Consider the following 13,600-nt stretch of genomic DNA (forward strand, 5'->3'; position numbering starts at 1 on the left):
AATAAAGCTTGACAAAATTGCTTCTTATCACTATAATAAAGACTTTCGTACTTTTTGGAAACATACTAATAAGCTTAACAATAGACCTGGACTGCCTGTGAGTATTGACAACAAGACTGAGCCAAAGGACATTGCTAACATGTTTAAGGAGCATTTTTCTGTAAAATCACCACTGACCTTGAGTGGGGGAGTGCCAGGGGCTGGAACTGTCATGGCCGGGGCTTGTGTTACCATTACCAAATTCTCTGCGGCCAGGGTGGCTCGGGTCATTAAGGATATGAAGAGAGGAAAGTCCCCGGGCCATGATGCTTTGAGCATTGAGCATCTCCAGCATGCAGGGCCTCATTTGCCAAGGTTACTTGCAATGCTTTTTTCCTTTTGTTTGACTCACTCGTTTGTTCCAAGTGAAATAAGAACGGTTATTGTACCTATTATTAAAAATAAAACTGGAGATGTGTCATCATTAAATAATTATAGGCCAATTTCACTAGCTACTGTTCTGTCTAAAGTGTTTGACAGTTTGCTTAATGCAGAGCTTGATAACTACCTGCAATTACACAGTGCTCAGTTTGGGTTCAGGCCAGGCCCCTGTTTCACCAACGTGACAGGTGCGACGAATTGTAAAATCACTGTTCCTGACGTCACAGGCATCCATGGGCTACGGTTACCGCTTACCATCGGGCGGGCCGTATTCCTGTTTGCCACCATCATTGTATTATTAAAAAAAACTTTATGATATCGGAAAAAAACAGATATTTCTCTTGCTATGTTTATGACAATTGTCACAAGAAACACTACAATTGTCACGAAATTTCGACATATAACTCATTACCTGTCAAGAATTACCTACAATTCTTCTAAATTTTTGACAATTGTCAGAAACTTCGCAGGAGAAATATCTGTTTTTTTCCCGATATAATAAAGTTTTTTTAAATAATACAATGATGGTGGCAAACAGGAATACGGCCCGCCCGATGGTAAGTGGTAATCGTAGCCCATGGATGCCTGTGACGTCAGCAACAGTGATTTTACAATTCGTCGCACCTGTCACCGATGTGAAATTGGGGCCTGGTCTGTCCACGGAGAGTGCAATCGTTTGCATGAAGGAAACTGTTAGATACTATACTAGTAGAAAAACCCCTGTATTTGCATGCTATCTTGATTTATCCAAAGCCTTTGATTTAGTAAATTATGAGCTTTTATGGAAAAAGCTTTATGATGCAAAGTACCTAAAGAAATAATACATGTTTTTAGATATTGGTACTCTATAATATTTTAAACTTTCGCGTTTTGAATACATATTAACTCACATTATAGACGGGTCTAACGCGAATTATATTCAATTACCTTTACCTGACTGGCGTGGTCAGCCGCGACCACGACCAGTGAAACCTGTGTCGAAACGTCGGTAAATAAAGGTAATTGAATATAATTCGCGTTAGACCCGTCTATAATGTGAGTTAATTGGTACTCTAGTCAAATTAATGTTGTTAAGTGGGGTGATGCAATGTCTGATGAATATGGCCTTGACTGTGGGGTAAGACAGGGGGGGTTAAGTTCCCCTAAATTGTTTAACATATATATAAATGCACTTATCGAGAGGCTCAGCAGCATGCATGTTGGTTGTCGCATACAAGACACTAGTTTCAATAACATTAGCTATGCGGACGATATGGTGCTGCTGAGCCCCTCGGTTGGAGGGCTTAGGAAACTGCTGAGTGTATGTGAGCATTGTGCTGCTAGTCATGGCCTTAAGTATAACTGTAGTAAAAGTGAATTTATGATTTTTAAGCCTAGTAACAAATGTTCAGATGACTTTCCTCCAGTATTGCTTAATGGTGTGCCTTTAAAACGGGTGTCTGTATTTAAGTACCTAGGACATGTAGTGTGTGATAACATGAGGGATGACGAAGATATAAAAAGGGAGCGTAGGGCGTTGGCGACTAGAGCGAATATGCTGGCACATAGATTTAGGCGCTGCACCGCGCCGGTAAAGATAACCTTGTTTCGAGCCTTTTGCACGACTTTCTATGCATGTGCACTATGGACCAGCTATACGCAAAGGTCGCTAAACGACCTACGCATCCAATACAACAATGCCTTCAGGGCACTGTTGCGGCTGCCTCGCTGGTGCAGCGCGTCCGGGATGTTCGCGGATGCGCGCGTGAACGGGTTCCCAGCCATCATGCGCGCGCGCTGCGCGGCTGCACTGCGGCGCCTGCGGGACAGTCGCAACGGTCTCCTGACTGTTATAGCGGACAGGATGGACAGTCAGCTTCTTGCGCACTGGGCCAGGGTACACTCGGTGGTGGCTACATACACATGAGTGTATGTAGTTATTACCGGTGTATATGCTTGGCTCCTGTCAAACACTATATGTATCTTAATTAGTTCATATTTCAACAAAACTTTATTTTAAGTTAAATTTAGTTAGTTTGTAGTTAGTTTTTTCGATGTAAGTGTATGGACCAAGGTCTGAAATAAATTATTTTTATTTTATTTTATTTTATTTAATAATTCTAATTTGCTTTCTTTACTTTGCAAAAGGGCCCCAAATTCTTTATGCCCATGGGCCCCAGCATAGTTTAAGTCCTGCCTAAAGTATATGGCCTATTAGCCTTTTAGGTACAAATTGGCATTATCTCCGGCATCAGATTGTATAGAATAGCTATAGGTTATCAAATAATCTAGGTAAGTACCTAGAGTATTGGCTAATTGGTGAAAGGTGAAAGTCTGCCATTATAGGAATTTTCTTTGAAAATGTTGGCATTTTAATGGTGGATAGGTTTATTACGACAATGGTTAGAGTGATTAGTACTGGATATGCAGATAATATAAATCTCATCTCAATATTATGTAGCTATAGGTACTTGTTATTTTTTCTATACCGGGTGTGGCCTGTAATATGAGCAAAAAATTTAACTGTAGGCTGTACTCCTCATACTGATCAACATTTGTTCAGCAACTTTTGAAAATAACTTGTACTTTGATTTTTAATACACTTTAAAGGTTATTCAAAGACGCAATGTATTGCGAATTTTGTTATGTTTAAGGCGTGACAAGCAACGTCAATCACAATGATATGGCGTGGCGATGGCGTCCATTGAAGATAATATTTATTATGTATGAAAAATAGGGAGTCTAAATACTTCATAATTTTTAAAAGTTGTTGAACAAAAGTGACACCGTTTGAGGAGTACAATCTATGTTTTAATTATTTGCCCATTACAGGTCACACCCGTTATACTTTAATTTTATACAATTAGGTATAAGGTACCATCACGCTCCGCAATTGTTGCGCCATTTAGAGTCCTATTACTAGCTAAATTGGTTGTTGAATATAACGCTATATAATTTCCAATTTAGCAAGAACCCTAAGCGCCACTTGCACCATTCCACTAACCCTGGTTTAAGCGGTTAAACTGTTAACCCATTGTCAAATTGTACTCGTAACCATGGTAACTCTAGGTTTAACCGGTTAACCCGGGTTAGTGGGTTATAAATATTTTACAGTCTCCTAAAAATAGAATAAAACATCAGGTAAAATTTTGCTCTCAAGCTAAAAGGCTATTAGGTATGCCCGCCATATCACGAGTTCTCAATATGACAGTCGAATATATCCATTCTGTATGGCTTCATAAATGCTCACATAACGCGAGAGAACATTCCAAACATATATCAAAGTATTAAAGCGCTACTAAAATTAATAATCGCCAAAATAAAGACACAACCGACAGATCAAAAGGTTCAAAACCTCCTAACATCATAATTATGTCTACAATATTAATACACAGGTATATATTTCCTACATTCTAGAATAAAACATATCAATATCATATCTTCCCAGAACATATCACTTAAAATACAACCTTATACAAACCAGTTAAGGTTTAATTTGCAACGAAATCGCAAAGCTTGATCCGATTTTGCGGAAGTAATTCCTCAATGTGTGCTTGCTAACTACACGCATATTGTGTTGATTATGAATTAATATTTGATACTATCGACAAACTAATATAGACTCTAAGATTTAAGCAATAGGGTTCAGTTTAGATTGATAGAGAAAGGGGAACTAAGGCTAAAACGCATCATCAAAAGTTCCATTTGTGTGAGTGAAGTGAAGGGTTGAAATGAACCCGTTATCTCGAAGGGGAGGGCAATCTTTAACTTGGGGGAATTAGGTTTAATGTATCTTTAGGTTAGTTCGGAGTTCAGTTAAAATGAACTTTGTTAATTTTGTTAGCATCGGGGGTTAAATTGCGAGTTATACTGGTACCAAGTGTATCTATAAAAGGTTTTTTTTTTAATTTAGGTAGGTACTTACTTTTTTTAAACCTGATTTTATTTTTAATTAGGATTAATAGCGATGATGACGTGAATTATATGTAGCAAAATTTTTTGCCGCTTAAGTCATGTTTTAGAGTCAAGTTTAGGTGTCCAAAAAAAAAAGGACAAAATTCAGTTAATATTTAATTTTAAAACTCACTTAGCTTGTTCCAAAAATTTTTTTAGATAGGCATTTATTTTTATCACCAAAAGCAAATCCTAAATAAGATAAGTAATATGTAATATTACTCTATTACAGCATTACCTAATACATATTATATTCTAATGATTTGTTAACCTCTAGCGCCTAACCAAACTCATCGCTAGTAATACATTAAATTGTTATGAAAGATTTATCACAAGTTTCAGGAATAAACACATTTTTATAAGGCTTCTAAACACTACAGTAAACACAGTAGGTACAGAGACGAGATTTGTTAACTACATATGGTATGGTCGCGTTCATAATTTTACGTCTATTATAATTTTGTCTATGTTTATGCTTTTCTTTTCATTTTGTTTTGTTTCTTTTCTTATTAATTAGTTTTCTTGTATTTTGTATTTTCTGTTTTCTTAATTATTTTTTCTGTGTATCTTTTGCAATGTTTTAAATATGTATCTTTTTGTGTTATCTGTCGTGGCATCACCGAATGGGCCCTACGGAAGACCAGCGCTGGCTTTATAGCTAGCATTATGCTGAGTTGGGTTCATTTCGTGATGCACACTTATTGTTCTTTTCTGTTCTTGATGTTGTTGTCTGTACACGTTTGTACATGTTTTGTGATCGTCACGAATAAAAATCTTTTATCTTATCTTATCATATCTCTATTATCCAGACAATCGGCATTGAGAGGGCTTTACACCTTACACACCACATAATAAATAAATAAATAAATAAATAAATAAATAAATAAATAAATAAATAAATAAATAAATAAATAAATAAATAAATAAATATTATAGGACATTCGTACACAGATTGACTAAGTCCCACAGTAAGCTCAAGAAGGCTTGTGTTGTGGGTACTCAGACAACGATATATATAATATACAAATACTTAAATACATAGAAAACACCCATGACTCAGGAACAAATATCTGTATCATCATACAAATAAATGCCCTTACTGGGATTCGAACCCAGGACCATCGGCTTCGCAGGCAGGGTCACTACCCACTAGGCCAGACCGGTCGTCAAAATGCTTTACCCCTTAACTTAAATATTTTATTTTGAACTATAATAAAGCGAAGTGTACAGTTTGATATCCGTAAGTCTGTACTAGAGATGCACCGGATATCCGGTTACTATCCGGTATCCGGCCTATCCGGCCATTATTTACTATCCGGCCGGATACCGGATAATGAGATACTATCCGGCCGGATACCGGATAGTAACATTGCTTGATTTCGGAGTAAACAAATTGGATTTAAGAAACAGACACGGTCCTAATCGTACTTGTTTATTACTTTAAAACAATTTAATCATTCCACTGACTTGCACGCGCACTCATTTCGAACCTAGAAATGAGTCCGCGCGAACGTTTACTAGGAAACAGGTCAAACCTGCAGAACGCGCACCTGAAAAACCGTAATGTAGGTATAGTTCTGCTGGCTGAATATTCGGCGGCCGGATACCGGATATTCGGCCGATGGTCAGGTCGAATATCTGGTATCCGGTATCCGGCCAAACAACTATCCGTTGCATCTCTAGTCTGTACAGTGTATCTATTACCGACAGTGCTGCAGCGACGGATGAAACGCCGGAAACACCACAATGCTGAATCCGATACGGCCAATTAGCGTTCGTCCGCCGGCTATTTTGGTGCGTCTTGTAGCGTGTGACCTGGCCTTTATGTTGCTTTATTTTCTTCTTAAAGACATAGAAATACATTTTTAAGAAGTGATATAACTTGAATAATTATTAATTACGATGTTTCTATAAAGAGTGATATTTACTTAAATAATTATTAATTACGATTAATTGGTTTAATAAAACAATAGTTCTAGTATTATAACCTATAAAACTTATGTAGGGGCTCACTAATAGTTTCAAATGAGTTTAGTGACGAATAAATGAAGGAGAGTAGTATATACATAAATAGAAAATATCCATAAATAAATTACTTTCTAAAGCCTCTAAACTACTCCAAAACCTATTGAATATTTATTATTTATCCACCTACTAGCTTTCAATACGGTAAGTAGGTAGGTACTTACTCTGTAAAGACGTCGGTAGTACAAAGTAGCAAAACCTATATTCAAACAATATGTTCTCAAATGTATTCAAGCATACCCCACATTACCGTCCCAAAACAAAAAGTCGTTTATACCATGCAAAGGTAAAGTACATCTGCCGTTTTAAATTTGCAGCTAATAGATTTCTAATCAGCATAAGTAAAGGCCCCAATTAAGAAAATCAAAGACATTGAAAACAATCTCTTTGACTAAGTAACGGACCCATTCGAACAATGTTTATAAGAAGTCACAGCAGTACGATACCGGACTGTCAGTGTTAACAGTGTCGCTTTTTGGTTGAAGATATTTTACTTTTGACACTGACAGATCTGTATCGTACCGCTGTGACTTCTTATAAGCATTTTTCGAATGGGGCCGGGTTAAAGACGGCCATAACGGACGCAATTTAGTAATGGGGATCGATCGCGATCACCGGGGTCGGGGTTTTAAGTTCGGTGGAAAGGTTGGTTTGGAGATACGGGTATTGTTTTATGAGTGCTGTGGGGGTGGGGGGGTTGCACTTATAGAGATTATAGGGAACAGCCTGTAATAATGCTAAAACATAGTCTTCCACAAAACAGTCTATACAGAGTAACTTCGCCTCTTTCAAGACAAAACACACAATACACACATATGTACCTACACTTAAAAGCCTCAATGTATGAAAAACCGTATTGTTTCAAACACCGAAACAGTAATAAAGACCCCCAACACCTACAGGAGATAGGATACCTATATATGTAATAAGCGAGGGAAGCAGCAAAAAAACATGTTTAAAAAACGCATTATCAAATATAATTTATTACCTATTAAATATCACTTAATATTACATTCAATTCTTGATATAATATTACATGTACATAGTACTTATCTTAACTTCGCCTCTCTCAAAACGTATAATACACACAAATATGTGCATATAAAAGACTGAATATAAGTGAAACCATGAAGAAATACCACCCCCACCCTTTCCACCCACGGGAGATAATAGAAAAGTGGGAAAAAAGAAAAAAAAACGCATTTCCAAGTATATCACTAAGTATTAATTAATAATTGTGGTAGATACCAACAGTCCTACATGCTACAGTCACCATCAGATATATCGGAGCGGCCAAGGTGTTCACAATATCTGAACACGCACTCTAACGCCCTGACAATAGAGGCGTGTTCAGATATTTGTGAACACCTTGGCCGCTCCGATATATCTGATAGCGACTGTACAAAGACTAACTTCGCCTCTCTCAAAACACACAACACATGTATGTGTATCTGTATATGTACCTACATAAAAGCCTGAATGTAAGCGAAACCATGAAGCAATACTGAAAACAGTAATAAAGCCCACCCCCCACCCCCTCCGGGAGATAATAGGGGGGCGAAGTGGGTCACGCTCCCGGGCGGGCAGCGTGTGTGAACAATGTCCTTTTTTCAGGTTTTTATACTAAGAAAATGTCTGTTGTAGTTATTAAACAGTTGAAAATTTAAGCTTACTTACCCCCTATTCATAAAACTTTATTGGCCTGATTTAGTAAAATTATGTTTTATCTCTTTCTTACAAATACATAAGTCAAAATGAGAAATAAAGACAAACGATTTAGTTAATTGAGGTTTGTAGCGCGTTTATGAATAAGGGGGCTAGTCATTCAAATTTGAATTACAATTTCTACACAGATTTGAGGTCGTCCATTAATTACATCACAAAAAAATTTGAATTTTTAGACCCCCCCTACTCATTGTCATACTTTTTCATAGGAAAAAGATAGGTCTTTATTACATTATGTCACACTTGGCATGACCCCCCTCCCCCTGTTGTTGTGACGTAATACGTGGATGAACCTTTTCAATATTAAATCTATTTATAAAAAAAATCTGCCATAAGTCGAAATTTTATATGCCTATGCCATTCCGTTTCATAAACCAAAGCAGCAGAATAAGGAATAATTATTCTGAACAAAATGCAATATTCATGGGACTTATGTTCACTGTATGATTTATAATTTTTATAAAGTTATTTTAATTTTTAAATTTGTATGTTTCACAGCCTTATGAGCCATGTTGCTTGAATTAAATGTATTAATAATAATAATAATAAGGCAGCTTGTGTTTCAAAATAGGTAGGTACCGAAATAAAGTTAATTTTCTTATAAGGATTTATTTGTTAAATCTTATTATCTGTTTTACGTTTGTCCCTTTAGGGAGTAAATATTAAGGTATGTGTTGACTGCATTGCATTATCTTAATTATGAACACCGATGTAAAAGAAAGAAAAAAAAACCAAATATGTAACACGTGTTGAACGCTTCGTTACATCCTTTAATTAGGCGTTCCTTGCCAAATTACGAAAAACGCTCATTTTAGCGACCGTCCTATATATAGCACAACCTTGGCATTGAGATTAAAATACGACGCTCATGACATGTCCTTTTTATAGGACAATCGATTTAGATATAAAAATAACCCGTTTAGGATCGGTGGGAAAAACCGTGCACAATAGCACCAATACAATAGAGCGTTTTCTTGAAGCCACGCCTTGCATTGTGAACGCCCAGAGAAGAAAGAAAAATTTCTCGACCGATTGTATTGACTTTTTAAACGCCCAACACACCCACTGGGTCTCATTGTGTGCACGTCGACAATACCTCGGAACCACTGTGCGCCGGACTAAGACGATCGTAGGGCGGAGTCTAGAGAGAGAACGCGGCGCACCTATTTGATAAATAATGGGGGGGAGTGGGACAGCGCGCGCCGCTCGGTCACACTGCGCTAGAAAAGGATGGGCGTCCGCTTTGTATAGATTCTTGTGTTATTCCGCATAGACAATTGATTATTTTGCAATTTCTAAATAAAACCTCATACAGTTTTAACACAAAACCATCCTAAACACTACAATACAGCAGTCTGTAGTACTAAAAAGGTCGATTTTATTAAAGTAGTGTAAGTTAATGGTGTGTAAGCGAGTTATTGTTTGTAGGGCACTGACATTAGGTAGGTGCGTCCTTGTCGCACTCGCGGGGCGGGGGGCAGGCATTGTAGCGCGCGCGTATTGTCGCTTCGATCTGGTTCATTGTGTGGCGGCGCGTCGCATCGAGCGGACGTACGTCGGGTTTTCGAATTTCGAACCGCGTTCGATCGTGTACGAGTTTGAGCGTTCGTTTTTTTTTGTGTTGTGTTTTTAAAGTTTTGAACTGTGTTATAATGCCAAAGAGTGAGACTGTTTAGACGTGTTTTGTTTTTTTTTTCTGTTGAATGCTGGCCGGTTTTCTCTGATGTCTCGAAAACAGAAAGGAACAATGGTAACACTGTTGAAGGTATGTAAAATTACATTTAAAAAAAATACAGTGTCGAAAGCAAAAGGAAAAACTTTACAGGATTTATATAAAAAATCGTTAAACATATTTCATTCATGTTGTAACTTGCCCACTGGTCCAAACGGTCAAAAATCTTAACAAAAGTCCCTAATAAGTAAATTCTTCTGTCCTTTTGTATTCTTATTTGAATAAAATCCCTTATTGTGGCATAAGGTTGCGAAATACCTCTCAGTTTTGCCAGTGAGAAAAGAACCAGTTTTCCATTCAGCTCGCCTGACATTTGACATGGTCAGATGATGGATGTAAGTCGGACTTTTTGATCTTTGAATAAAAGGGATTATTATATTATTGATTGAAAGTTTAAATAAATCCGATTGCGGTAGTTTTTATTAATTGGATGCTTTGTTAAATGTTGTGAGTAAAGGACTTTTAAATTTTTTGGACGTTTGCGATTTTTGTAAAACGAATTTGACGAATCATCATATATCAAACTGTATTTGATTATTTTTTAATCCTTCAGGTGCCTTCTTAATTTATGAATTATTTTAATTGATAACTTTTATCCAATTAATTAACCTCTTGTCTGGGTACTGTGTATGGTAAGTTAATTGATAACAATCCTGACAGAATTTTTGGTCATCTTTTTTTGCATTTTTTAACGAATTTTTTCTGCTTTGTACACTACAACCGAGGTTTGAACGCAAGATTTTTGACTACCACACACATAATGAAAGGTTAAATTTCTTATTTGATTGATTTAGTTACCCGTCACCTTGTCACTTATGATTATACTCACATTTTCCAAAAATGATGGAACGCAATAAATTTACTTTTTTCTGGGTTATTCACTATAGATAAGTATCGATTAAGTTTAATATATGTTTGAAAGCCTCCTTAAATATACGCGAGTAAATAGTTATTACATTTGGACCTATATTATGTATTTGATGCTATATTTTGAATTGTCTAGGGCTAGTTATGAATATACTGGTCTAGATCTGGACCTGGCATGGCGATCATAGAACTCGATTATGACCGGCTTACCTATTATAAAACAAGCGATATTTTTACAGTTCTCAAGGGAATAGCAATCAAAATTATTTCTATTCGCTGTTACTATGTGCCTATTTATACATAATGATAGGTAATATGACAATACTTTAAGTGTAGGTTACATATTTAACTTAATTTATATCCTCTATTCTCCCAGAGACATAAAAAAGCCTCCAGTTCCATTGTATTTTGAATCTGCATTCTTTTTACCTGCCTTCCAGGATCTTCTTCTTTTCATTTGCCTTATCCCACATTAGGTGGGGTTGGTTCTCCTTATCCTTCGGCGTCAAGACGATCAGTCTTGAGTTGTAGAGTTGGGTAGTTGGGCTCGTTCCAATAGTTTGGCCATACTCCTCCACCTTTTTCACCTCCTCCTGCTTTCCAGGATTTTTAGGTAAAAGTTGTCGTGCCGTATCAGGTCCGGACTAAATATTATATTTGTGGGCGCACATTTTATGGGTTACCGAGTCTAGTGCGTCTTGTGACGCCTGCTAAACTGGATACCTAGATAGGTACAAGTTGATGCTGAATGATATCTTCTATAGTATTCTTTACGGTTAATCATCGTTTAGACCTGTTTGAGAATTTCTTTGCGGATGTATGCAAGTATCCTCACAAAGTTTACAGAAAAGTTAGTGGTAAGTATCAAATTGATGTTCCGTACACAAGTTCCGAAAAACTCATTGGTACGAAACTAGGTTTGAACTAGTTGCAACCTGCGAATTGAAAGTCGCACGCTCTTACTGCTAGCCTACCAGCAATCTTAAAGTTCTATATGATGTGCAATAATTTGAAGGATTCTGACAGCCGTTGGAGGCTACCAGAACGGGGCGGGCCGTGAAAAATACAGTAGCTATTATAAATTACATAATGGCCGGTCTATAATTTACATTAACAAAAGGAACAAACACCTACTTACCACTTAACAATCCTTAAATACCCTTTTAGCCTGTCGCCCGCGGTAGCCTTTCAAAAGCTTACTTCTGAACGTGTTTTTATTTTTGCTTGAGTTGATTCATCTTTAATGGGTGCGGAGATAATGCGAAATATATAGAGGTATTGGAACAAACGATGTTTGTAACGATTATTGTTATTTAAAATAGCTGCGTTAAAATGGTTTTAATACATCCAGTCGGCGTATTATGGATGGCTTTATCCATCTTTATCCACGTAATAAAATAACTGTCACTTTTTAACACCGTGGGATAGAAAGTGACGGGCACCGTTTTATCACGCTGTCACGTAGACAAGAACGACCATCATATCTGTACTGATGTATTTTTGAGTTTTTTTGTGATTAATTATGCCATACATTTAAATAGGTACCTAACAGTAAACATACATCCTTCTGGCAAATATACCTATAGTTTAAAGTATTTTGTGAATAGCTATAATAGGGAATCATAGTTAAGTTATTCTCCGGTTGAGTAAGTTTTGAATAAGATCTTTTTCGTTTTAATTAACACGCTCATTATATACAAATTCATTACCTATAATAAGAATTTTACTACATTTAATAAATATTTTGTCTTATACGATATGAAGTACTTACTACAAACTGTTTTCGATGCAAAATTCCATAAGTATACACAGAAATTAAATGCAGATGTTTATAGATATATGATTCTAATTATAATATCTTATCTTTCCAACTACCTATTTACTTGTATATTTAGTACTTAATACACCTATAATACCGATTATTTCGTTGGAGTGAGCCAACAATGTCAACATTTACAACACATAAAATTCAATAAGCACTGTTTTTAAACAGGTGAGCTACAAAGTATTGCATATTCAAATATTCACATAACAAGCCATATTAATGCCCTTACAAATTGCCCGCTTTTACGTACACCACAAAAAGGGTGACAATCGTTAATTGCCCCTTTTAATGGGAAAAATGCAAACTTGTCGTTATTGTCCGTGTCGGTGACGACCGCATTTAAAATTTAAACTTAAGTAGGTGGTAAATTAACGTGAATTGATCTCTTGTTTCCAAATTGCGGGCTTTTTTCGCGTTTAATGCCCTCGGCCGGCAAAGTGCTGATATATTTTTGTTAATGGTTCCAGGTTTTGGGAACCGGAGTTTTATTACGCTTGATAATTAGAAGGGTTTAATAAAATTGGAGGATTTTTTGTTATTACGTAAGGTAATTTTGATTGTACGTTATTACTCTGGATAGGTAGTTAGATTATGTCCATTAGTAATTTTGGAACAATACTTAAGGTTATACTACTTAAATTACTTGATATATAGGAATGTATATGAAGATTAAATTACTTAATTTAAATGTATTTACGTAGGGTATAAGTTAGTTTCATCTAACATGTTTCTCAATTATGTTGCTGTTCGAAGTTTTTATGTGTAAGTACGACCTACGTAGCTTAAATAGATCAAAATATGTACTTTAAAAATAATAAAAAAACACTAATATCTATTACACATTCACATCCGCATACAGGAAAAAAAACTAATTTATAATTAATCTGGTTACATTATTTTGTATTAAAATTGTTTTGATTCTTACAAACGAATGTAAGAATATCTAGATTACAAAATGTGTGCGTTATCACGGCCGCATGGACTCATTCGGTCGCTGCAGAGACATTTTATGACGGTAAAATTACGTGCATTTCCAGGAAATCCGTTCCCATTTTGCCATTTGTTTAATTTTA

At 36.2% G+C, this 13,600-nt stretch overlaps 1 protein-coding gene across 1 annotated transcript in view; it reads left to right on the plus strand.

The window, feature by feature from the left end:
- The first annotated feature begins 9,022 nt into the window (after window positions 1–9,022).
- LOC134670942 (transcription factor egl-13) overlaps window positions 9,023–13,600 on the plus strand; it is a 157,645-nt gene continuing 153,067 nt past the window's right edge. Inside the window, exon 1 of the mRNA XM_063528776.1 lies at window positions 9,023–9,868. The gene's annotated coding sequence lies outside the window, so the exon portion shown is untranslated. The remainder of the gene's footprint in view (window positions 9,869–13,600) is intronic.

The sequence above is a fragment of the Cydia fagiglandana genome, chromosome 14, assembly GCF_963556715.1.
Source record: "Cydia fagiglandana chromosome 14, ilCydFagi1.1, whole genome shotgun sequence".
Classification (NCBI taxonomy): domain Eukaryota; kingdom Metazoa; phylum Arthropoda; class Insecta; order Lepidoptera; family Tortricidae; genus Cydia; species Cydia fagiglandana.